The sequence below is a fragment of the Saimiri boliviensis genome, chromosome 16 (assembly GCF_048565385.1).
Source record: "Saimiri boliviensis isolate mSaiBol1 chromosome 16, mSaiBol1.pri, whole genome shotgun sequence".
Taxonomy (NCBI): Eukaryota; Metazoa; Chordata; class Mammalia; order Primates; family Cebidae; genus Saimiri; species Saimiri boliviensis.
In genome coordinates this window covers 57,327,424-57,354,464 of record NC_133464.1, presented here as the reverse complement: position 1 = coordinate 57,354,464, position 27,041 = coordinate 57,327,424, and the positions used below count along the sequence as shown (strand labels likewise).

Here is a 27,041-nt window from a genome sequence, read left to right as displayed (position 1 = left end):
TTTTACTGTTCCTTACAACTCTCCTATCATCATCATCACCATCATCACAATCAACTTTGCATACTATGGGACAAGAAATGGAAAAACAATTTAAATTAATTTTCTTGGAGTTGGATAACTGGCAGATGGTGGGATTTAAATTCAAACCATCTGGCTCCAGAACGGGCTTGCTGAACTCTTGTCCTATGCTGCTCTGCTTTGTCCTGTCTGCTTGTGCTAATTCACTGCCAGTCCATAGCAATTCCCCTCTGCTAGGTGCTGTGTTGGGATCAGAGTTATGAGCATCTGCAAGATACCAGAGAAAGTGATAGAAATTGATGAGCACAAGTACAGGAATAATGCCAGGTTGCTGCAGAGTAGCCACACCCAGTAACTGCACCTGAGCCTCTTTTACGTGAATGTCAAGATTGTGTCATGGGGTGTTCTGACATGGCTGCCTTGTTGGGGCCTGTGAGATTAAGATAGCCCCCTCTGGGTAGGCATGGCCTTATCTGTAGGGAGAAATTGTTCCTGTGTCTATCATTTTGGAAAGATACAGCTTCTTAGGAATCAAACCACGGGGATGGAGAGAGCTCACTCTGTCTTTTGCTCATACTCTACAGACTCTGAGGAATGATGGTGTTGGGAGTACGCCCTGCATGGGGGATGTTGAGGGTGGTGGCTTTCATGCCGAGGTGAGGGAGAGCAGGGAGGAGGTGAGTGCTATGGTGCTTGCCAGCTGAAGAGGAATAAGCAGTGTTGTACTAGAGGGATGGCCTAGATTTTTTTTTTTACATGCTTCGTGCTTTTCCATTTTGTGACCCCCAGTCATTAGTAAAGACTTTTTGATTATTTCATCTCAGAGCCAGCTGTGCTACCATGTGTAAGGGGAAGAGGTAACTTGTGAACACTTGGGTTTGACATGAAGAGTGGACTGCAGTGCCCCCTTGAAACAAACATGGGGCTTGTTTGGAAAGCCCAGGAGGAAGGTGTAGGTCTCTGCATAGAGTCCCAATGTCCTAATAAGCGCTCCCTCCAGAAGTGGCACCTCAAGGGTCACACCCGGAGGTTTGGAATTTTGTGTGAGGGTGGTGGCATTTCCTTCATCCTCCAGACTAAGCCCTGTCTCTCTTGATGTCTGACAGTTCTTTGGGAGGAGTGAGCTGCCCTGGAGCTGTAAGGGCAGAATTCTATCGTGATTCATAAAATCCCATAGATGCCCACCACTCACATAGCTCTCCATCACTGTTGCCATCAGCAAGAGTTATTGCAGAGAGAGATTTAAAAAATGTAATTACTTTCCCATACAACTTCATAACAACATGAAAAGATTGAAATAGAAAAAAAATTCACCCACAATCCTGCCACCCGCAGCAAATCAAACTGGTTTTTAATGTCATTATATTCATAGAGAAGGTATAGTTTAGAGTTTTCGTGTGTGTGTGTGTATGTGTGTGTGTGTGTGTGTGTGTGTGGTAGTTTTGTTTTTTTCTTGACTGTGATTTTTTTTCTCCCTGTATTTGTTTTCTATACAAGAAAACATCTCTATTTTTGTTTTTTTTCCCTCAAACCCATCCTCATTTATTTCTGATCTTCAAATCATTAAATGTATAACAAAATGTGAGTTAGTTGTATATGCCTCTGTAAGGTGGTAGAAATAAATTTATTCATTAGGAAGAATTTTTTTGTCACACTCTTTTACTTTTTTATTATTGATTTTTTCCCATATTTCTGCAAAGTGTTTATAATTAGAGTACACAGATTCTTAACTGGAGGGTCATCTTGCCCTGCGGGGGACATCTGGCCATGTCTAGAGACATTTTTGGTCATTACCACTGGCGAATGAAACCCTACCGCCTGGTGGGCAGAGTCCAGGGATGCTGCTAAACAATCCACAATGCACAACACGGTGTCCGCCGTGAAGAATTATCTGGCTCTAAACGTCACTAGTGGTGAGGCTGAGAAATCCTGTTGATTTCTCAGCGGGAAATGGTGACTTCATTGAGCTAAGAGAGAGGCCTGCTTTACTTCAGCTGCCCCTTTTCTCCTTGCTGGACATTAGTTGTCTCCCAGTTTTTCAGTGTTGTAATGAACATATTCATATGTGGAGCTCCGTCTTGCTTTGGAATTGCAGTGGATTATTGCAAAGGGGATTGCCAGCCACCACCTGGCTCCTCTGAGGGTGGGACTCAGACCAGGTGCTCTGGCTTTCCTACAAACAGCTCAGACTGATTGTCATTTCAGTTACTGAAATCCAGAGGAGCAAATTCCCAGGCAGCAGGAACACAGTGGTGCAGGGATGAAACTGGGAGGAGAGGCACAAGTTGGAAGGAGAAACTTTGGGAGCAGTGGGATTCAGAGGTTAGGAAAGTGAAATGGATTTACACTGATTCTGGAAGCATTCACTTAGGGAAGTCAGTGCAGGCCTACCAGTGCCTGGCCGCACCCAGCTAACATTGCAGCTTTCTCTCTCCACGCTTCCTATCCATCTTTTCTGCTTCATTTTTCTCTTCAGCAGTCATTGATATCCTGCATGCTATCTATTTTGCTTATTGATCTTGTTTATCTTATGTCTGCTTTGTGTACAGATGTTTCCCAGCACCCAGGCAGCACCTGGCTCATTATAGGATCTCAGTGCCTACTGGGTGAATGAATGAATGAATAATTCACAGACATGTGGAAAAGTTTTGCTTTTAGAAGAGCCTCACCACACTGCTCACTCCCGGACCTGGCTTCTCTCTTCACTCTCAGGGGGAGAAGGATTCAGAAAGAGACTAGAGCAGGGATCCCAGGTGGCAGCCCCTCGCCCTCTGTGGGGACCAAGGAAAGTGAGGCCATCAGAGGGCGGTGCAGATGGGAACAGCTGCAGGCTGGCAGCTGTGTACCCTCATTCCTGAGGCCCTGTTCCTCCATCCTGGGAGCTGTGTCCAGTGTCACAGGGGCTGCCCTGGCACTTCCTTGTCGGGTCATCCTGGATGCCATGAGGCTTTACTTGCAGCCCTGTCCAAAGATGGCAGCCCTGTTCGCCAATTGTCTTGTGCCAGCCTTGGGGATCCTCCCTTGGACTCATTATGGGCCAGATTCCAGGGACCCTCAAACCAGACATCTCTGGTGTCTGTGTGAAGAGTGGCTCCTCTTAAGTGTTCACAATCCCACTTGATCTGATGTTCCTGGAATTGTGTACATTCTTGGCTCATTAAGAAAAAAAGGCCGCCAACCACCTCTGAGCACATCTTTATTAAAACATCACCACTCCCAGGTAAACAGGGGGTAGTGGGAGCGGGATGGGGAGAGGCCATCTGGAACCAGTCAGGTGAACGGAGGCATCCCTGCCTTGGGCCTTTGCAGCCTTGAGGTTGGCAGCTCTGGAGGCCGGCATTATGTTTCACGTCACTCAGAGCAGGCGAGCCGAGCCATGTCTCGCTGGCTGCCTCTGCAGCTGCTGTTCCAATCAGGTGGTCCTGCCTGCCTCGGCTCGGCGGCTCCAGAGCTTGAAAAGCGGGTGACAGGGGCAATAATCTGTACTTGGCCAAGCAAACCCGAACACACTCTGAAAGGCACAGCTGGGCCAGGCTCAGCAGCTCGATTCATTAGGCAGTAATCTCAAGGCTGTCAGCCTAGGCCACAAGGGCAGGCCCAGGCGGGGGAGCTGTGTTTTCAACAATTCAATCCATTTCCACAAATATTATTGAGCCAGTGAAATGCATGAGGCCTGGCGAGGGGCTGCAGAGGAAACAGAGATGAGAAAGGGACAGTTTCTGCTTCAAGGACTTTACATTCTAGCTTCTCTGAAGGGCCACAAGAGAGAGAAGACCGAGCGTGGCTGGGTTCAGAGTTGGACGACAGAACAGCTGAAAAATCAGGACAAATGTCATGGAGGAGGAGTCCTCTGTAGAATTTCTTCTTCTTTTCTTCTTCCATCCTTCCCTGTGGTAGACGGAACAATGCCCCCTCGCCCCCCCACCATGCCAAGATGTTCACATCATAATTCCTAGAAGGTGAATATATTACCCTATATGGCAAAGAATCTTTGCAGATATTATTAAGTAAAGGATCCTGAAATGGGCAGAAATAGGCTGAATTATCCAGGTGGGCCCTAAATGTAATCACAAGTGTCCTTGTCAGAGGGAAACTGGAAGGCGGGGTGTGACGGCTCACACCTGTAATCCCAGGACTTTGGGAGGCCAAGGTAGGTGGATGACTTGAGGCCAGAAGTTTGAGACCAGCCTGGGCAACATGGCAACATGGCAAAACTCTGTTTCTACCAAAAATACCAAAATTACCCTGGCCTGTAGTCCCAGCTACTCGGCGACTGAGGCAGGAGAATCGCTTGAGCCCAGGAGGTAGAGGCTGCAGCGAGCCATGATCATGCCACTGCACTTCAGCCCGAGCAACAGAACGAGACACTGTCTCAAGAAAAAAAAAAAGCTGGAGGGATCAGAGTTAGAGGTTTAGAGGTTTGAAGGTTCTGCCCGGCTGGCTTTGAAGATGGAGGATGGGGCCATGAGTCAAGGATTATAAGCAGACTTTAGAAGCTAGAAAAGGAAAAAATAATCCATTTTGATTATTCCCTTGGAGCCTCCAGAATGAACTGGAGGAATTCTTCTCCTGCTGACCCATTTTGGACCAGTGATTTCTAGAACTATAAGGTGATACATTTATATCTGCAAGCTGCCATGTTTGTGGTAACTTGCTATAGCAGCAATGGGAACACAAATGTACGTGCTTCCTCCTTTCTGTCCTTTCTCTCTCCTTCCATTCATCTCCCCCTCCCTCCCTTCCTCCTTCCCTCTCCTTTTATCCCTTCTTCTATCTTGTCTTCCCTCCTTTCTTTTCCTCTCCTCTCCTGTCTTCTTCTTTGAATCTATATATACAAACAGTATAGCTGGGCTTGTTTTCACTAAGACAATATATTATACATATTATTCTGTAACTTCGACAGAATTAGTTTAGGTAGGGTGACGGGTGAGAAGGTCATTCCAGGGGCACAGGTGCCTGAGCAGAGACACACTGATGTGAGATTGTTCAGAAGAGAGTAAATTGAGCAGTTTCATGACACAGAGAGAAGAAGGAGAAAGAGAGGAAAAAGAAAGAGCAGCTCCTTAGGCTACTGAGGACAGAGGAGGGTCAGGATGCTGTTGAATGGAAGATAGGCAAGAACACAGTGGCAGCTTGTGCTGAGGTTGGCAGGGAAAGGACACACATGAGAGTGTCATTTCTTTCTTCTTCTTCTTTTTTTTTTTTTTTTGAGACGGAGTTTTGCTCTTGTTGTCCAGCCTGGAGTGCAATGGTGTGATCGTGGCCCACTGCAACCTCCGCCTCCCAGGTTCAAGTGATTCTCCTGTCTCAGCCTTCCAAGTAGCTGAGATTATAGGCGTGCACCACCATGCCTGGCTAATTTTGTACTTTTAGTAGAGACGGGGTTTTCCCATGTTGGTCAGACTGGTTTTGAACACCCTCAAGTGATCTATGAGAGTGTCATTTCTTGAACTATAGATTGGTAGGGGTTGGGGGAAGAGGAAATCAGCATGGCTTTGAGATTTGAGCACTGGGTGCCTGGAAGAGTGGTCGTGCTGGACTCTTGGGTCTCATGCTTGACCTCCCTTTGTCACTGCCAACAAACACAATCAATAGGAACTATCAATACGTTCTGTCTACTAATGCCCTTAGAGTTCCTTCTAATCATGTCTTTATACTTATTCTTTAGAACTTGATTCACACATCCTATCTTCTGAGAAAGCGTCCAGATTCCCTCTTCCCCAGTCTGGGCAGGGATTCTCTCTTAAGTGCCTCTCTTCAAGCAGTCATAATATCTTGTGTCTTCTCTCTCTGCATTTTCACATTGTCTTAGAATTGCCTGATTATAAGTCTGTCTCCTCCACTAGATTATGAAGGCCTTGAGAGCAAGGATTGGGTCTTATTAATCTTTGTATTTTCAGTGCTTAGCCCATTGCCTGGCGTCTGGTCCACACAAATCTCTGCTGAAGAAAAGCCTGGATATTGAATATACTGCTGAACATGTTTTGAACGTGTTTGACTAGAACATCTTGACGGGAATGTCCATGAGGCAGCTAGAAATGGGGATCTGGGGCTCTGGGCAGATGTTGGAGCTGCAGAGACAGACTGTGGGTCATCTGCAAAGAGTTGAGGCTCATTGCCTAGAGGAGAGGACTGAGAGTAGGACCTTGAGGGGTCCTCAGATTTAGAGAGTGAGAAAGAGACACTGGTGAAAGCAACCATGAAGGAGCAGTCAGAAAGGTGGGGGACACCCAGGCTGCTGAAATGGCAGAAAAACCAAGAACATTTGAAGAAGTTAGGATGGTCACCAGGGTCAAAGGCTGCCTGGAAATCAGAGGGATGAGTGAGGAAAGGCCATTCCTATGGCATTTGGTAGATGGTTCCTGAGCCTTGTGAGATGAGGCTGGTGGACAGACAATCAGGGATAAAAGAAGACTGAGTGGGGAGGCAGAAGACACAGTGCCTCTTTCAACCTATGTGGAAGTGAAGAAAAAGGAGGGATATGAAAACAGGACCTGAGCAAGTAGCAGAGTGACATCACCTGATTGAAAGGAAGTGAGGGGGCTCATTGTGGAAGTGACTGAGCACGGACTCCAGGCTGGGCTGGGGTTAGAAGGAGAATCAGAGATGAAAAAAGCAGAGAGGGCTGGCACCTGAAGATCATGAGAGGTCACAGCAGGTCTCCATGGCATGGGACAAATCTCCTTTAGTGCACTCCACCCCAGCAACCTCCTTTCTCCTGATTGGTTTGGAAGAATAAAGAATGCTTGCTAGAAAATGTCTGTGGGCCCTTTGTTTCCAAGAGAGCCTCACAACTGCTGTTCCCTGATGGAATTCAGGTCTTAGGGACCTGAAGATCTCTAAGGGGAAATTCTAGCCTGTCTGCATCCGTGTGTCCTTGCCCATGTTTGAGTCTGGAGGATTCTGAGTACTGTCATTTCTCTGTATCTGTGGGTTCTGCATCTATGGATTCAACCAACTGCAGATCAAAAATATTCAGAAAAAAAATCTGCAAAATTCTAAGAAGCAAAACTTGAATTTGCCTAGTGCTGAGCACTATGTTGAATCCACGCAAATGAAGTGATGTGTAGGCATTGTATTAGATATTATAAGTAATCTAGAGATGATTCAAAGTGCTTGGGAGGATGTGTGTAGGTTATATGCAAATGCTATGCTATTTTATATAAGGGCCTTGAGCATCCATAGATTTTGGTACTCGCAGGGGATCCTGGAACCAAGCCCTCATAGACACAGAGGGATGACTGTGCTTGGATTTCTCTCTGTGGCTCATGCTTCAGTATCTGCAGTTTCTTTCTCCTCCTTCCTGTTTCATCGCCACTTGTCAATAAAATGACTCTAAGGGTGGTACAGGAACTCAGAGAGCAGCTCCACGCATCTGGGACTGTCAGTCTGGAAGGCATGCATGGTGCAACACCATGGTCTGAGCAGCTGAACAAAGATGGCCTTTGTCCATTGGTAACAGCTGTTAGGGAAGCTATTTCCTTTTCGGGGATTTGGTAGTGGGGCATCTGGGGGTCTCTGAGGAGCCTACAAATGTCTGCCTCCAAAGGGCAAGTCTAGTTGGCTGATTAACCTGTATGGGTCAGGAAAACAGATACATGTGCACTTTCCCCGTGGAGGAAGTCAGGTCATTGACTTCAGTCCGTGAATGCTGTCCATGGTTATCATCTGGAGTTACACGTGCCCATGAGTGCCAAGAGGCAGTCGGGTGGAAGCTCCACGACATTCTCACCATCCCACTGCTCTTTGGGCCTGTAGCTGCTTCTCACTCTGATTTTATTTTTGTATTTTTTCCTCTCAGGCTTTTACATTCTTTCTGGACAAGGGCTAAGCCATAAGCATTAAAGCCAGGATCACATTTGTGGAAGCTTTTGCTTAGGAAGTTGCTTTTGGGGTGGGGGTGGAAAGTGCTCCATGGGCTCAGGACCCTACTCTATATGGGGCCCTCCTCTTCTCACCCCGTAATTTGGCCATGTCCCAAGCCCGCCATCCACTTGAACCAATTCCTCACCTGAGGTACAGACACTTGTGGGATTGGAAACACCAAACTCCAGTTTTAAAATATGCTTCCTTCCCAGAGTATAGATGATTCAGATAAAGCTTCTACCTGGAATTTTTTCCATTGTTTCCCTTTCTGTTGATTCCTTACACTTCACAGAGGGGGCTTATTTGATTTGGAGATGGATTATGCAATTACTTTACATTTTATCTGAGCAACACAATACAGGCAGAAGTGGATTTTATTTATAAAGTCTGAATTGTCAGGATGATGCCACCCACGGAGACCTAACTTCGGAGAAGACAGCGCCCTGGGGGACAGGCAATGAGAACCCCAGTTCTCTGTGTGTCGGGGACCCTGTCCTGGCAGGAGCTCGGAGAGCAAGGCTTGTATTGCAAAAGAAGGGCTTGTCTTTCCTTCAGCCTCAGCCTGATCCATTTGTCACTTTGGATTAGTTCTCTGATACCTGCCCAGAGCAGCAACGTTGTGAATTTCGAGGATTCCTAGCATGCTTTGTTGTGCCATGAAATGCAAATGCCATTTTCTTTCAGCTCTGGCTTTCACAGGGTCTGCCCGAATACAGTTGTGTTGTCTCCAAACCTGGCACTTTAAAACAAATGAAAAGGCCCCTGAATGACAAACACAGCACACATAGTGGGAGGGCCATTTGCAGGGAAATGGTTGCAAGGAGAATCGGTACTTTATGAATATTCACTGAAGTGTAAACCTGCACATTGCTCATACGCTTTTCTGCATTCTAATTTGCCCATGAATGCAAATGAGTCCTGTGTAAAATGGAGAGGGGGAGGGCAGGTTCCTCACAGAACACCTAATTGAAAGATGTTTGTACGTCATGTTTGATATTTAGTAAACAGAGGGAAAAATCCAATCGTTTTCCAAATGAGACCTCAGAAACAATAAAAAATAATGATCACAAAAACCTGGAGAGTAGAATTGTGCAGAACTAACTGCTTTCCTAAAAAGGGGGACATAAATACCCTGTCTCACGGTGCAATTACTGTCCTAATTACACAAAGGTGTATTCTGCTTAGCTTTCAGTAAACCCTTTGTCAAGATTTAGCTGTCTCCAGGAACCATACCCAGAGGGGATGGGTTCTGCCCTTGGGGTAGGCAATGGATGTCCTGTGGAAGAGGGGCCAGATAGATGGTACTTTGAGAAGTACCTTTATCTTTCTTTTAGACTGACAGATGGTTTCAGTCCGGGTTGGACTGCCTGCTGCTGCTTTCAATGCAAGAGTGTTACCTTTTTGGATTCATGAAAGCTACTCAATCAAAGATAAAAAGGCAGGCCAATGTGGGGAATCAATAAAATCTCCACTTTCAGCTGGAGTGTCTAATAGTAATTCTTCTCGTGTCACTGCCTGGTTAAACAGTCATACTCCTGCTAAAAGCCCTATAAGACATAATAGATTCATGTGGCTTTGCTCTATTGTGTTGCATTTGGCCTGGAAAAGGGGAAAGGGGCTCCTGTTTTTCTAAAACAAACCAGACACTGAAGCATTGTGTAGCAAAATGTATTCACCCATTGCAAATTGTCTCATTAGAGCAGAGGGGATTTCTTTGCATACCTCTTGTGGAGCTATTTCCAGACCTCAGATATATTCATTGCAAACCCTCCCTTGGAGATGTTTTAGTACCAATTCTAAGTCATTCCGCTTATATTTAAATGATTTTTTTTTTGTAGTAGTGGTAGTTGTTGTTCTGGAAAAATCATAAAAATAAGTACTTTTGATTTCAAATGGCTCCAGGTGTGCACATTGAGATCTGTCCCTGAGAAGTGGATAGCAAATGTCACCCATCTCAGAGCTGGACTGGACAGCACCCGTGGCTGAGTCATAGCAGACAGTCTCAGGAAGGGCCTTTGGTGATGGCTTCTCATGAAACAAGTTTACCTTGGGCTGGAAGGCAGGGTTTTCCTTAGTCTGTGAGTGGCGGCATGGTCAAGATCTGTGTGTAATTCTCTCACCCCAACCCAGCACACTCATGGGCCCTTGAATGGTCCTGAACCCATGGCCAATATGGCGGTGAATCATGGAGATGTCGGGTGCTTTTCCTTCCAATCTTTCCTCCTTCAGTCTTACAGAGAAAAAAATGAAGTATTTGTGCCTGAATTGAGAGGCATTAAATGAAATTGGCTGGGTCACCACCCACACATTGGTGTCTGGGGATTTCGAGTGAATGAGAATCACAGAGCATGTTATTCGCCATCTGGGGTGAGAAAGAAGTGATGGGACAAGTGGCACTCTGCTGGCCATTCCAAGCAGGCTCTTTGATCGGGAGGGTTCTTTGTGAAGGCTTCTCCTAAACCCTCCTCTTCCACGTTCCTCCAAACCCAGGCCCCTCTCCACCCTCTGCTACTACCCTTGGGAGGTTTGTTGCCCGCTGTCTGGTCACACCTGAGCCCTTTCTGGCATATCATGTGAGCCTGCAGAAGAGAGGAAAATATCGAGTGTCTTTCCCTCGGCTGCCCCCTCGAGCTCCTCCCCAGGAAAACTTCAGCAGATGTAGACAAGATTTTAATAGCTATATAAAAAGAAATGCATGACAATCTCATTAGGGGAGCCATAATGGCCTGTTGGAGGATCTCAGAGCGGACAATAGATCAACGTCCAGCTTGCTGCGGCATCCCTAACGATGGCAGTTTGCCCCTCCTCATAATGGCCCATTCATCACCCATTTGACCTTGTTCCCAGTAATACTTTGCTCTCACTTGCATCAGTCTCCCTTTGAGGCCCTCCACAATTGCTGCCACCACTCTTTAAGTGGGGCTAAATCAGAGCCAGTAAGTGACAATCATAAAAAAGCAGTTAGTGGGCCACCCCACGGCTTGCCCGATACGGCACATTAGGGTTCTTTCTTTTCTTTTCCCAGCAGCCTTTGGCTGCACCTCCTCCCGAGCCTAGCATCTGTAGGAGGCCAAGGCTGGTGGACCGAGGTCCGGGGATTTCCAACCACCTGCTAAGGAAAAAGGAAGTCAGTGCTGGAGGAGGGAGGAGGAGGAATTGAAATATTCTGCAGACCTTCTTAAAGTTATTTATTAGGAACAAGGGCAGGAGAATCATTATTAATGGTATTGGGCCATTGTCTTTCTTATGTGCCTCCGAGGGCAGCGGACATAATTAAAGTCCAAGCTGAGTTCATTTTTCCCCCTGAAGGCTTAAGTGGCCTGGAGTCATTTCCCATTCCTCCCTTTCCACTAGTACCAGTCCTCCCTGGCTGCTGAAAAATTCAACATTCCTATAAACTACAGTAGTTTGTAAAGGTCACGCACCAGTTAATCTGAACCTAGGGTCTGGTGCCAGCTCCGCTCACTGTGGCTGGGACGACGGCCATGCAGCCCAGTGACGTGGGACCCGCCTGCAGAGAATGGAGAGGGGCACGAGGCAGGCACGCAGAGCTCTTTAAATATTGCTGAGCGTTTCCTGGATCAGCATGATATTTAAAGATTTTTGTTCCACCTGCCTGCAAAATATAGAGTCCAGCCGAGAGGCAAGAAAATGAATATGGATTTCTTGCCCTTTCAGTGTATTCACTCCAGAAAATAGCCATTTCTTTTTTCCATTTTGCTGAGCCGGGGACTACAGGCTTCAGGCAGCCACGATTACAATCGTGCATCATGAATGAAATGTGCCATTTGGAGAAAATCAGCCACTCATTCCATTTCAAAACTCTACACAAATCAATAGTGCTAGCGGAGTTTTCAGGCTGAGCTGGCCATTGTGCTTGAACTAAAGCACTTTCTCTACACACTTCTTATACTCAGAGCAGCAGCCAGGGGCAGGCTCTGAGCCTGGGGCTCCATTGAGTGGAATATCAGCCTCCAAAAGCTGGGTCTGTTTGGGCACGTGATGAGGAAGGGAGACTTAGTGCTGATGGATGGAACTCCAGCAGGGTCAGAAAAAATGCTTCCTAGCTTGAGTTCTGCCTGAACTAGCTTTCTAGTCACTCTTCATTCAAAAAACATGTACTGTGGCCAGGCACAGTGGCTTACGCCTGTAATCCCAGCACTTTGGGAAGCCCAGGTGGGTGGATCACTTGAGGCCAGGAGTTCTCACCTGGCCAACATGGTGAGACCCCCTCCCCCTGCCGCATCTCTACTAAAAATACAAAAATTGGCCAGATGTGGTGGCACACAGCTGTAATCCCAGCTACTCGGAAGGCTGAAGCACAAAAATTGCTTGAACCAGGAGGTGGAAGTTGTAGTGAGCCAAGATTGCGTCGTTGTACTTCAGCCTATTCAATAGGGACTCTGTCTCAAAAACAAAATGAAACAAAACAAAACATTTTGTGTTGTATACTTCCTGTGTGCCAGGAGCTGTGCTAAGCCCTTGGGATACAAGAACACGTAAGATAGACACAAACCCTGCCTTCGTATGGCTTCTAGAGGTTAATGAGGGATATGGAAAAATTACTGGGCAGTTATGAGGCAGTGTGATAATCTTAGGACATGGGGAAATTTTTCATCTCTCTTTGGTTCCCCATTTTCTTATGGGTGGAATGAGGAGGTTTAAATAGATAAGTCCTCAAGGCATTCTCCCATTGCAGGATTCTAAGCAATCATTAGGGCAATTAGACAACTGGGCATTCTGATCTCACCTCCGCTCCCAGTGCTGGACAAGGCTCTTGATGTCCTTGTTCTCAAGGTCACCACAACCTAGTTGCAGACATGAAACTCATGCAAATGAAATGTAAATTCACAGTTGAGGTGTCAGATAAATGTTATGGACTCTGATAAGTTTTTGGCCATCCAGAGTGTTTCCTGGGGGTTCAGAGGAGGGAGAGAAGGTAAAGCACCTTATCAATGTCAGACACACTTTTCTCTGTGCCTTCTCTGTGTTTCCTGGGAGTTTAGAGGAGGGAGCCACTCTCTTGGCTCCCATGACTTATATTACTTATAAATAGCCAAGACTCCTAAATCTATGTCTCCGTAGATATTTCCCAGGAGGTTTTCCCTTGGCTAACTCCTTCTCATTTTCCGTTTCCCATTTCAGTACTGTTTGCTCCAAAAGCCTTCTTCATCTCCTTGGACCAAGTTAGGTCTCCTATGACATGTTCCTGTGATACCCTGGTTTTTATTAGAGTACTTACCAAAAATTTCTGTGACGATTTAATCAACTGTCTCTTCCACAAGCCTGCAAGATCCTCAAGGGCAGGACCGTGTGTGTCTATCCAACTCACTGTTTTTTTTTTCCCTAGGCTTGGCATTTTACCAGTGTTCGGTAAGGACTTTGTTACACAAATGAATGATGATCTCATTCTTCTAGAGGTATATTTACCTTTCTTTAAGGCATGCATCCAGGCCATTTCAGCGTATTTGGGTGGTTCATGCCAGAGTTAAGTGAAACAAAAGCGGCACTGTACCAATATATTTCCAACAGAGTGTGGTGTCTTAGGGACGGTTTCCTAAGAATCAGAGGTTGAAACAAGGCTTGGGCTGGGCACTGTGGCTTACACCTAGAATCCCAGAACTTTGGGATGCCTAGATGAGCAGATTGCTAGAGTCGAGGAGTTCAAGACCAGCCTGGGCAACATAGGGAGACCTTGTCTGTACAAAAAACACAGAAAACTAGCTGGTGGTATGTACCCGTAGTCCCAGCTAGGACTCAGGAGGCTGATGCGGGAGGATAGATTGAGCCTGAGAGGTCGAAGCTGTAGTGAGCCATGATTATGCCACTGTATTCCAGTCCAGGCAACAGAACAGGATGCTGTCTCAAGAAAAAAAAAGAAAAGAAAAGAAAAGAAAAGAAAAGAAATAAGACTTAAGTGCTAATGTGTTAATTGGGAGCACAATCGCAGGGCAACAGAAATGAAGGAAAAGAGAAATGAAGCAGGCAAGGACAGAAAGAGATACAAGGTGTGGAGTTGCTGTGTTAGCCACTGCTTCATGGTGTGGATGTGGGCACATATACACACATGGCAACAACAGCAACAACAAAACAACAACAAACCCCACAGCCAGTTGATCAGCAGCTACACCTGCTCAGCCATGCAGAATGTCTCTAGACAGACCAGACAGGAAAAAATGTGCCTCAAAACAGTCATTGAGAGGAGGAAAGGAAGGGGTTTTGTCCTCCTATTGCTACTTCTATCAGTCAAAGTTAAGCCCAATGGGGAGAGAGCTTCCCTATATTTATGATCTTTAACTGACCCTGTTGAAAGCCACTCAAGAAGTCTAAGCCCATGTGGTATGAAGTGACATTTCATCCAATTCACACGTATGCAGAAAAGAATAAATATAGCAAGCCAGAGACAGTAATCCTTAAAAAGCCCTGCTTATAGTGTTGACTGTTGGCTGGCATCTGGGATCTTAGATTTCAGGAGGATTCGTACTATTCCTTGCTAAGAATGGCTCACCATGCCTAAAATTTTGGGTGCATGCCATGTACTTTACACTGAACACCTCTTTTCTTCTGGGAGTCTGGAATTTTGGTATTCACAAGTGCTGGCAGAGGGTACTTATGTGACCAGTTCCCACTAAAAGTCCCCAGGCACTGAGTCTCTAAGGCACTTCCCTGGTAGACGTCTTTCACATGTCTTGATCACAACCTACTGCTAGAGGAATGAAGTGAGTCCTTTGGGACTCTGTTGGGGGAGCACTGCTGGAAGCTTGTGCCTGCTCTCCCCTGGAATTCACCCCATGCGCCTCTTTCCTTTGTTGATCGTGCTTTGTATCCTTTTGCCATAGTAAATCCTAACCATGAATACTATATATGCAGAGTTCTATGAGTCCTCTTAGTGAATCATCAAACCTGGGGGTGGTCTTGGGGACCCCAACACAACTTATGTGGCTGGTTGACTGAGGTGGAAGAGCCAAGCGGGCCTTGGGGAATTGGTTTGCCAAGGCAGCGACTGAGATGAATAAAGCAACTGAGGATCAGGGAGACAGCCAAAGCTGAGGAGGCGCAAGGTATGCCTGATGCAGGCAGCAGAAAGAGCCCAGATGGACTTGGCTGCTACCAAACGTGCCGACTGTTGAGTGAGTTGGTGTTACTTTGATAAAATGGTAACAGTTCTATCTGTCTTGCAGGGTTGTAAGGATTGGCATAATGTATGACTTTCTTCAGCCTGTTGACTTTCAGGAAAAAGCATATTGAGCCCTTACCTTTAGGCTGCAGTGTTTGGATGGACAGCATGGAGTTAGGGGGAGGAGGATGGAGGCAGAAAAGCTGCAGCAAGGAGTAAAGATTGCCCCTGTGTGTGAGAACTTCATCAGCGCTGGAATGGAATGTTCTGGCAAGATGGTGCCAGCTTCTAGGAGATGTACTACTAGGTTTTTCTGGATATAGAAGTGTTCCCAAGAGAGTTCTCTTGGAGTAAGTCCAGCAGATTATTATATTGCCCAGTTGCCACTTCCAGGTATTGGCCATCTTGGACTTGACCAGCCCCAAATCATACGGGACGTTCTTATCAGGCCCACATTTCATTTGTCAGTGAGTAGTGGAATTATTTAGCTGCAAGCAACGGACTTCAACTAACTTAAGCCGGCATCCATTATTGGATGGCTTTAGAGTGGCTTGCAGAGAATCGTAACTGAACCACTAGGCTTCAGGCAGGGCAGAAACCAGGGCAGGTCTTGGTCCCTCAGCGGGTGGATAAATCCTCTAGAGAACAATCCTTGGATAACAGCTATAATTGCATGGCTCCCCTGCTTGTCAAAGCTCAAGGTTCAGATTCCCTGGAGAGGGGCTGTGATTGGCAGCTCGATAGAAATACACCACAGGAGAGAGATTTCTCCAAAGGAAGGAGGATGCCATTAACAGGAACAGGTAAGATGTTGATTCAGACCTGCTTTTCTGACAGGGATTCTGCCCTATGTCCAAGCTACCAGGTCACACTCTGCTTCTGTGACATCTGAAGCCTGGTGCTATCAGGCTGCCTTGGGACTTTGTCAGATTTGATCTTTGTTCTTTTCTTTTCTCTTTCTTGACAGGGTCTCACTGTGCTGCCCAGGCTGGGGTTCTGTGGCACAATTATCACTCATTATAGCTGCAAATTCCTGGGCTCCAGTGAGCCTCCTGCATCAGCCTCCTGAGTAGCGGAAACTACAGGGATGTGCCACTACACCCAGCTAATTTTTTAAAAAATTATTTTTTGTAGAGATAGTATCTTGCTATGTTGCCCAGGCTGGTCTCAAACTCTTGACTTCAAATGATTCTCCCACCTCAGCCTCCCAAAGTGTTGTAATTATAGGCATGAGGTGCTGTGCCTGGCAGATTTGTGCATGCCTGAGTGTTTGCTTGTCTTGTTGGTTCCTCCATGCTTGCCAAATCTATGCAAAACATATTTTGGGGAAACCCACTAGGGATGGTACCGATCTCTTGTTACCCAAGGGTATACCTTTGTAGAGCCTCAATGGCATTGTCAATATTAGTGCTTATATTTTTCATGCCTTTCTAGACCTTTGAAGATCCTCTGCCCTCTGCTTGAGGTGCTTTTTACTGTGCTACAAATGCCTACCCACCTTCAAGCTCAAATGTCACCCCTTCTGTGAATATCACCCTGCCTGAAGTTTGTAGTTTAATGGCAGAGGCTCATGTAGAATCCAGATGCCCTGGCTTCCAGTTACAGTCATCACAATACAGGGGCTAGTATAGAGCTTTGAAGTCAAATAACCCTTGGTTTGAATCCCAATTCTGCATTTATGTTTTGGTAACCTTGAAAATGTTCCTCACCATCTTGGATACTTGAGTTTCTCTTCTTTAAAGGGAATATTAATAGTACCAATTTCTTGCGGTCAAGGGAAAATTAAACAAGGTAATATATGTAAAGTGGTTTGCACAATGCCTGGCACGCAGTAAGTGCTCAATAAATGTTAGCTATTATTATTGCATTGTGTTTCGGTACCAGGAAGATTATGTAAATGAATTAAAATGTAGAAAGCTTTAAAATCCGTAGGGACAAGTAGAGTAGCTATAACATGCAAAGACTCAAGAAGCCCCAGGGAAGAGTCTGCATTGAAAGTCTGTTATTGCAAAAGTTGTAAACAAACCTTAAAATACTAATTAGGCAACTGCATAACTCACTATCTTAAATAATGGAATATGTGTGGCTGTTGTTCATGGTTCAAAATAATAAATTTTAAATAAATCACTCAGAGTGTTATTAATAACTAAACAGTCTGCAAAGAAGTTAATGTTGTATTTTTTTAAATGCTCATGAATTTTATAAAAAGAGAAAATAGCAAAATCAGACCCTTTTGAGATTATAATGGATTGCTAAGATAGTCTGGTTTTGTAGGAAGATTATTAGAGTTAGAATTGGAACACCTGTTTGAGATCTGGCTCCGCTGGTCATTAGCTGTGCAATTTTGGGGAAGACAGCCTTTCTGTGTATTTCCTCACATAGGTAGTCTACATGAAAGGAACTTAAACATTGCAAAATGCTTTTTAGACAATAAAATGCAGTTTGATTCAAAAATATACTTATGGAAACAAAGCATTCATTCATTCGTTTCTTCCTTTGTTCCTTTGTTCATTGACGAACACCTGTTACAAGCTTAGCATGGTAGAAGTTGCAATCTGGGATCAAAAGGCAGCAGAAAAATGTGCTATCCACTCTTAAGAAACCAGTAGTCTAGTTAAAAAGACAATATACATACAGCATGTCTAAGTAAGTACATCCTTCTAAGCTTTTCCTGCATGTAAATCCCGGGAAACACAAAGTGAGTAGGAGAAAGATTAGGACTTACTCAAGGAAAGCCATTTTGAAGGAGGTCTTAGATTGTGTCCTGTAGTACAAGGAAGAGGGTGGGAGTGGAGAGGGAGGAACAATTTACATGGCTGGATCACCGTGACTCAGACAGCTGGGGAAACAGTGAAGACACGTTTGGTAATGGTCAGTCAATAATAAATCACAGGACACATTTGCATTGGCTACGGTATGAGTCTAGAACTGTCCTAGGTGCTGTGGGGAATGGGGGAGAAGGAAGAGGCTCAGTCTCCATCCCCTGGGAATTTTAGCCTGAGGGGAGGTGAGATAAATACTGGCAAAGCCCCTGAAAAAGAGATAGGGCATGAGTTCCGTGCTACAAGTTGTGAAACTGAACCACGGGGCTAAGCCATCTGGTAACGTCTGGCTGCTGTTTTTCCATAGAGAAAGACTGTACCTTTAAATCCACAGCTCAGAAAAACATGTCAGTTTGCCAAGTTTCTGCTAAGCCATCCTGAAAAAAAATATTCAACAGCTTTCACCAGCCAGAGGCCCCAATATCCAATCTCCGTCTCAAATGATAAATGACATTTGTCAGTTGTCAAAGCAAATGGCCTCGACCATTTAAGGACATGGTCCTGCTGTGCATAGCACTCCTGTTGAACCAGCCAAGAGCACCTTGATGTGAGAAAAAGTCTTTTTGTGCATGTTCCCTTCAGAGATGGTCTGGAAACAAGCAACCATTGTCACTCCGGGGTCAGTTCCTCATTAAGAGTGGAAACCCTGGTAGGAAATAGCTATCTCGGCAGAGGAGGATTTCTCAGGTCTGGAGGCTGGATTAGCCAGGGGATGGCCTGGAACCTTGCTGATGGGCATGCACTTTGGATAAATTTCTGCTGGGGTCTTTGTCTTTTTTTTTATAGTATCCCCTGGATCCTATTGCTTTAGAGCAGAAGTTAATGTTGTTATTGTGAGACAACATCCAGGGGGTAGTGCTCACATGGATGCTAACAGCACAGTTGATGGTGTTGTGCATGGGGTGGTGCAGGGGTAAGGTATGTAATTTTGGCATTGTGGGTGGTGGTGCTCTCAATTTCCAGGTGTTTAACCTCCCTGGCTCCCACCTACTGAATGATAGTGTCATCCCCAGTCATGTGACTGTGAAAACTGTCGGCACATTTCCAACCTCCACTGCCAGGGTTTGTGCAGAACCCAAAAGCACATGGGGTGACGGGTGCTTATGGGGAACCTGTCCTCCACCGGGTCCCAGCCTGCTCCGCTGTTCTCTAGAAGCCTGGAGCAGGGTTGGATCTCTGCCTTTCAAAGCCGATCGCTGGGGGCTGGGGTATTGGCGGTGGTGGACTGTGAGTTAGATTTGGTGTGCTCCTCACTTTGCTTTTTGAGCTAGGTGTTTACTCCAAGTCCTCTGGAAGAATCCCTCAGCTTTCCAGAAGGTGAGGCCATGGCAGCCAGCTCAAAGGAGCTGGGAAAAGCAGGTGGAAGAGGTTGATTGGGTAGATATGGGAACATTACTGAGGTCTCACTGAAAACAGTTCCTAGCAAGAAGGCCTTTCCAGTTTCATCCAGTCCAAGCTGAGGGCCAAGCAGGGAGAGAACCCCAAGGTCAAGTTTTTTCTGACGTGTGGTCCATTGATGATTCACATTAGATTGACCGAGGGTCCTTGTGAAAAATGCAGATTTGGGGCCTCTACAGCCTTCTATGTCAGATTATCTGGATTTTGGGTTGAGAATCTGAATTTTCGAAAGCACCCCAGGTGATTCTTCTTCAAGCTGAATGTTTAGAGAACTAAGGATCTAGTCAATGCCTTGAGATCCTTCTTTAAGAACTCTTATTAATAATAGTCCATCTTTGGTCGTCTTTAGTGGAGGAGGCCTCATTTTCTTTGGAGACAGCCCATTGCCTCTCTGGATAGCTCTGGTCAGCAAAACTTCCCAACAGGAAAGATATGATCTCATTGATGGGGAACCCCAAGCCCAAACTGTGTGTGTGAATACATGCATTTCCAATAGGCTTGAAAGTATACACACTTTTTAACTAAGTGTGGCTTCTTATGGGAGGGAGAGTGAAATGTGGATGAGTGGGGAAGTTAAATGGGGAACTGTAACATTTCATTTTGTGTATGTATGTATTGTTCCAATTTTTCTTTTATACTGTGCATGTACTAGTGTGTAATTTAAAAAATAAAAGACAAAACAACACCAATATTGATGTTCTTTACATTGAGCCAAATCTATTCCCCTCTCTATCTTCCCCTCTAGCTCTAAGGGATTGTGTAGAATGCCGTTTCTTTCCCATCTGCTAAACGTTTTGGAGAAGCCAGGCTCAGTGGCATACTCTTGTATTTCCAGCTACTTGAGGAGATCACTTGAGCTCGGGAGTTTGAGACTAGCCTGGGCAACATAGCAAGATCCCATTTTAAAAAATTGTTTTATTTTAAAAAAGAAATTCAATGGAATTTTTAGAAAAAAGTTTTAAAATGCTGCTAGCTTATTTCTTTTGTGGCACCAGCTCTCTAGGCCAAGTGGTCCTGGTTCCTTGACCCTTGCACTGTGACCTGGAACGTGAACCTTCCAGGAAACTGTCCCTATGCTTGGTAATGCTGTTCAGCTTGACTGTATTCTGTGAAAATTATGCTCTGTGCCCTGTACCGAGAGCAGCACCCTGAATGTGCTTGGAGCAGAATGGAGGGAGCAGGATGGTCATTTTCACATACTCAGGTCCTGTCTTTCCGTGGATGCTGTTGCAGCCTTCTTGGCAGCGGCGTCACAGTGATGACTCCTACTGAGCAGAGAGTCAACGAAAACCTCTCCATCTTTTTCACACTGCCTGCTGCCAGGGCTTATTTGCCCCCACCCTGTGCTGCTTTCAGTTGGCTTTCTGGACCATGTTGGAGAACCTTAAACTAATTCCTATTAACTTCATCTTGTTAGGCTTGGCTCATTGATTCAGGAGGCTGAAGCCAATCTTGAGTTTGTTCTCAGCAGAAACCTCTTTTTGCAAAGTTTTATTTTATTTGACTGTCGGTGGTGGGGGAAGGGGGAGCCCTCTTTATTTTGAACAGGAGACTCTTAGAACACCAGCCTGAACTTGGCATTTGCTAGTACCCTGAACAAATGCAGAATTTGCTGTCAGCCTGATTGGACAAGGCTCCACTTCAGGGTCTGCTACCTGCAGGCTCCTAAGGCGGATCCCATGACACATGTTGCCAGGCTGGAAGGACGCTCCGCAGACAGCAGGTCCCCTGCCCAGACAGATGGGGGTCTCTCTTTTTCTGAAACATCCCCTGGGAAGCCTTGATGGGGAGCATCTTCCCAAAATGGGATGTCTGTGTATTGTGAGTGGCTTTATTGCTCAGAGCATCTGGATATGTTGTGATAAACAGCATGATAGATGATTTTAATGCTTCTGAAATGGGTTGCCGAGACAGAAGGAACAGAACAGAGAACATTTGCCTCCCTATTGCTTGGAACAGAGTGGGGTTGCTCCCAAAAACTTCATCTGAGTGGCTCTTCTGTTCATTGCAGTAGCAATTTCAGCACTGTGGGCCTGAGGGGGACTTAGAGAAGGGGATATTTACTTGAGGTAGTGAGCTGGATGGAGAGAGTGTTCATTTATTAGTTCAGCAAAGATTCTTTGAGATTTGAGGGTCACTGTGCTAGGGCACTGGGGATAAATGGCAAGAAAACCAGACATGAGTCCCATGCTCACATGCTCTCAGGTTAGTCACAGAGGCATATGTTAATGGAATGATCGCTCAAGTACAAGTATAATTACAATGGTAAATGAACAAAGAGAACATGTTGTTCTGCTGAGTACTCTAATTTCAGTCTAGAAGGTCAGGGAAGGGTTCTCTGAATAGGTGACATTTCAGCTGAAATCTGCAAGTTGAGTGGGAAGTAACTTGGCAAAGAGGTGGAAGGCATGACAGGTACATGCTAAGCACGTGCTAAGGCCCTGTATTAGTCTGTTTCCATCCTGCTGATAAAAACATATCTGAAACTGGGTAATTTATAAAGAAACAGACATTTAATGGACTCACAGTTCCACATGGCTAGGGAGGTCTCACAATTAGGGTAGAAGGTGAACGGCACATCTTACATGGTGGCAGGCGAAAAGAAAACGAGAGCCAAGTGAAAGGGGAAGCCTCTTACGAAAATATCAGACCTCATGGGACTTATTCACTACGCAAGAACGGTATGGGGGAAGCTGCCCCCAGCTATCTCCCACCGGGTGCCTCCCATAACGTGTGGGAATTATGGGAGCTACAATTCAAGATGTGATTTGGGCGGGGGCCCAGCCAAACCATATGAGGCCCTGTGGCAGACGGGGGCATAGGATGGTTAAGCACAGGAAAGAAGGCCAGTGTGTCTGGGTAAGGAGAGCAAGGAGGGATCATGTTGCAGTATAAGGTTAGAAATATTAATACAGATTACGGTAATAATCATATTGACAATAATCACATTTTTACTGAAGGTTTATGGTGTTCCAGGTACCATAAAATACTTCCTATGTATTAATTCATTTATTTTCTCTGTCATACTTCTATGTACTCTTATTTCCATTTTACTGAAGAGGAAATTGAGACACAGAAAAATAAGTAACTTCTCTAAACTGGTGAGGAACAGTGCTCTGCCAGGTCTTAGGGTTCCCTTTTGGAATTTGTTCTTGATCTTAGGAATTATGGAAAGCTATTGAAGATTGTAAGCAGGGTGGAGAGATGAAAAGATTCGTGTTTTGAGGTTGCTCCAGCTGCTAGGTGGCGGATGGATGAAAAGGAACAAAGGGGAAGCTGGGGAAAGCCAGAAGAGACAGCTGTCACTGGGGTCCAAGTGAGAGATGCCACCAGCTCATGCTGGCATCAGGGCCATGGTGATGGAAGGAAATGGACTAACTGGAAAGGTGAAACGTTTTTAAAGTAAATCAAGATCTGGTAAGGGATTGGACAGGATGAAAGAGAAGAAGAGGTCAAGGATGACTCCCAGGTTTCCATCAAATCTAACTGGATGGATGGGGAAGATGAGGAGACGGGCTTTCGGCACAGTCAATTTGATCAGCGGAGAGAGAGAGAGAGCCAAATAGGCAGTAGGACATGAGCTTCTGTTGCTCAGAGAAGAGGACTGGACTCTGATTCTGGGAGCCATTGATGAACAGGTGGTAAATGAAGCTGTGGCTTGGATGAGATGGCTTAGGGAGGGAGTAAGGAGGGAGAAGCCTAGGGGGCCTGGGGCAGACCCAGCCTTAATTAAATCGAATGTGCTAGCCAGATAGAGGAAGGTAAGCTGACAGAGGGGACAGAGAAGGAAGTGGCCAGAAGATGCAAACCAGGAGAATGTGTGGGCAGTTTCCCCAGGAGAGAATGCATTTGTGGGAGGAGGCAGGGTTACTTGTGCTGTATGCTGCTGAGATGTCAGATAATAGGAGGAATAGACATTGTCCATGAAATCCAACAAAAAGGAGATTGTGTTCATTTTCTAGGGCTTCATAGCAAATTACCATAAGCTGGGTGGCTTAAAACAACAAGAATTTGTTCTTCTACTCTTCTGGAGGCAAGAAGCCTGAAGTCAAGTTGTGGGCTGGGCTGTGCCCTCTCTACAGGCTCAACGGGAGGATCCTTCCACGCCTCTTCCAGCTTCAGGTGGTTGTCGGAGGTGCTTGGCATTCCTTGGCTTGTAGATGCATTGCTTCATTCTCTGCCTCTGTCTTCACAAGGCCTTCATAGGCTTCTCCTCTGTGTGTCTTCTTCCTGCCTTTCTCTCTTATTGGAAGGACACCGCTCATATCAGACGGGGCCCACCCTGCTCCAGTATGACCTCATCTTAACTTGATGATGTCTGCAAAGAACATACTTCCAAGGAAGGCCAAAGTCACAGATCCTGGGGGTTAGGACTCAAACACAACTTTTTGGGATACATAAGTCAATTTGTAACAGATTTCATCCATAACTTTGAGAGCTGTTTTTGTGGCAAGATGAGGGAAGATGACCAGAGCGTGTTGAGAAGAGATTGAGAAGTGGAAAATATGGGCTAGCACAAGAAAAACAACTCTTTTAAGAAATTTGGCTGCATGACTGTTCACAGTAGCCAAGGTTTGGCAGCAACCTAAGTGTTTATCCACAGATGAATGGGAAAAAATGTGGTGCATGTACATGATGGAGTACTATTCAGCCATGAAAAAGAAGGAGATCATGCCATTTGCAAGTACATGCATGGAACTGGAGGTCATTACGTTACATGAAATAAACCAGGCACAGAAAGACAAACATTGCATGTTCTTACTTACTTGTGGGAGCTAAAGATCAAAAACAATTGAACTCATGGACAGAGAGAGTGGAAGGATGGTTCCCAGAGGCTGGGAAGGGTAGTTGGGGGTGCAGGAAAGTGGCAATGGTCAATGGGTAAAAAAAAATGGGAAAGGACAAATAAGATTTACTACTTCATTGCACAACAGGTGACTATAGTCAATAATAGCTGTTCATTTAAAAATAACTAAAGGAGTATAATTGGATTGTTTCAAACACAAAGGATAAGTGTTTGAGGGAATGGATACCCCATCCTCCCTGATGTGATTATCATGCATTGCATGTATCAAAACATCTTATGTACTCCACAAATATATACACCTACTACGTAACCACAAAAATTAAAAATGAAACATTAGAAAAAAGAAGTTTGGCTGCCTGGAGCACTAGAGCTGTAGACCAGTGTCAGAAAACCTCTGTCTGAGCACCGGCTCCGCCACAACCGGTGTGACCTTGGGTCAACCACTTCGTCTCTCTGAGCCCTGGTTTCTCATGTGGGGTATGACCATGTTCAATTTAGAGTGAGTTGGAGCTCTTGTGAAACTTCAAGGAGATGAGGTACAGTAAGGTTTGCAGACTCTAAAAGCAATAGGAGATGCAAGTGACTAAGGTTACGTGGTTTTAGGGAGACTCTAGCCCACATTTGGCAATATGTGCAAGGGAGGAGGCCGAGATAGAACATCAGGGTTGGGTACTTCCTTCCTTCACTGGGGCATTTGACCCACACAGATGACACGAAGACCTCCCTGTTGAGTAGGCTGGGCTTCCTGGCTACACTCTGACAGTCTTCGTGGAGGAACTTTGTGTGTGTGGTTGTGTGGCATGGTGTTCTACTGAGACCAGCTCGGTCATAGAGACCTCCACCCAGGCGGTGCTGAAGGAATTAAGAAGCAGACACCCAGAGAGAACAGGACAGTGGAAATGTCGGAGGCCTTTTGAGCTGAGAGCCTCAGGGGCTGACGGTGTTCCGGGCTGAGGGCCTCGAGCAGACGCTGACCCACGTATTTTTTTTCTCTCTGAACAGGTGATTCTTATTAGCAAACAGGCGTTCTGTGTTTTCTCATAGAACCAAGGTAAACTAGGTAGGCAGCTGGTACCTGCTTACCGCTCATCAAGGACAGACTAGAAAGCATCCTCCACAATGGAGCCTCAGGGGCAAGGTCACATAGCCCGTGCTCAAAGAATTGTTTTAACCTGTGTATGATATACATCTGTTTTCCTACTCTAGAATGTCCCAAGTAGTTTTCCACTTGGGGGTGGGGTGCAGCTAGGTTTTCCTTGCCGGTGCTCTTAACAAACAATATATTTTATCACACACTCAGCATTTTTCAACAGTGTTTGTCATTTCCAATAGGAGGCTTCCCATCAGTCCAGTATCTTCCACACTCCATCTTGGAACCTCTGACACAGGCAGAGAAGTTGCAGCCTAGAGTCTTGGCTCTTGGGTGTCGACGGGGCCCTGGAGGACTCTACCTGCTTAGGTCCAGTGTCTGTCACTGGGCTTGCAGCCAAGCCCCAAGATCTTCTTGTGGGTTGACAAAGAGGGGGACACTTTGCCCCAGGGGTTGGGGAAACTGGGCAGAAGCTGGTTCTAGAGGTTCCACTGAGTAAGCTGAGGCCAGGTGGGACCCACGGCCTTAAGAGTAAGTGGAGAGTCCCCTGCAGGGTGGAACTCAGCAGCGATGGGGCTGCAGGCAGCAGTCCCCCCGCCCCACACCCAGGAGTCAGGGAAGCAGAGAGTGGTGTATATTCTGTGAGGAAGGGCAGATCACCCTTCCAAGGAAGAGGCTGGTTGGCTACAGGGGCTCAGTTGCTAGCAATGATTCATTTACTCCTTGCTGCATTTTTTGGATGTCAGACCCAGGTGCTGAGCTGGGTGGCTGGGGAAGGGCCACGGTGGAGAGGCTGCAGCAGGGGGGCTGGGTGGCAGAGACTCCAGCAGGCATGGGGCCTACCAAGTGCAGGGTGTCTTTATAGGAAGAGAAACTCCCTCCAAAGCAGCCCTCCTGTGCACATCACCTGGAGATCTCTTTAAAATGCAGATTTGGATACAGTAGGTCTGGGGTACGGCTAGAGGTTCTGCAGGTCTAAAACGTTCCCAGGTGATGCCCATGCTGCTGTCCCACAGACCGCACTTTTGGTAACGAGTAGGGGAACGGGGGTTGAGTGTCAGCAGTCACGGGAATCTCGTGGTATTCAATTGCAGGGGCTGCAGCCAAGTTTCCCAGGAATCAGGAGTTGTCAGCAGGGACCGATTCTCTCTCTGGAGCTGCGTGGTCTCTGGTCTGCACATCTGCTCTCTTCCCCTCTAGTCTGGCTTCCTCTGTAAGTAGTCATAACTTGGCTTGTCCTTGACTCCCTTACCGTTACAAGGATTCTGACCTCAGCCTCACAGCACCGGCACCAATCTCCGTAGGGCTGTAGCTTTTTTGTCTCTTACTCCACACTTGTTCCTCTCAAGATTCTGATTGGCTCAGCCCTGTCAGGTGTCCACACTCAGTCCAAGCAGCTGTGCTAAGGGGCCAACAAGCCTTAAAACGGCTTCTCCAGAGCCCTTTTAAGCAAGATTAGGGGTCCCCACCCAATAGGAAGACTCAGTGAGGTGGGTTGAAAAAAATACAGCGTTGACAAACTTGTTCAAACATTACCAGAGAGTTGAAGAAAAAAAGTTTCAGGATATATTTTGGCTGCTTTCCAAAATGCACATTCTTTTGGATTATTCGTGGAACTAGGTGGGTGGGCACCATGATCTTTTTCTTGCTTAAGGTCCTGGAAGGTGCAAGGGCTTGGCGTGAGCCCCAAATATGCCCCAGAGAGAAGCCAACAGGGTGTGTGTAGAGACCAAAGATCTGTAGATTGAGACATATTAGGAGGTGGGGGAGGGCAGAATCTGAGATGGGGCTGTTTGTTGGTTCATGTGCCCCAGGTCAGATCGACTGTGAAAAAGCTGCTGTAGCATCTTTGTAGCCTAGGAACAATGACCCAGGCACCAGATCCCAGATGCAGGAGGAAGGACTACATTTTTTTTTTTTTTT

The 27,041-nt window shown here is 46.0% G+C and overlaps 1 long non-coding RNA gene across 1 annotated transcript in view; it reads left to right on the top strand.

The window, feature by feature from the left end:
• Positions 1–26,305, top strand: part of LOC141581543 (uncharacterized) — an 81,275-nt gene extending 54,970 nt beyond the window's left edge. The window contains exon 3 of the long non-coding RNA XR_012514242.1: positions 26,213–26,305. This is a non-coding gene — a long non-coding RNA (uncharacterized LOC141581543). The remainder of the gene's footprint in view (positions 1–26,212) is intronic.
• The last annotated feature ends 736 nt before the right edge of the window (positions 26,306–27,041 follow it).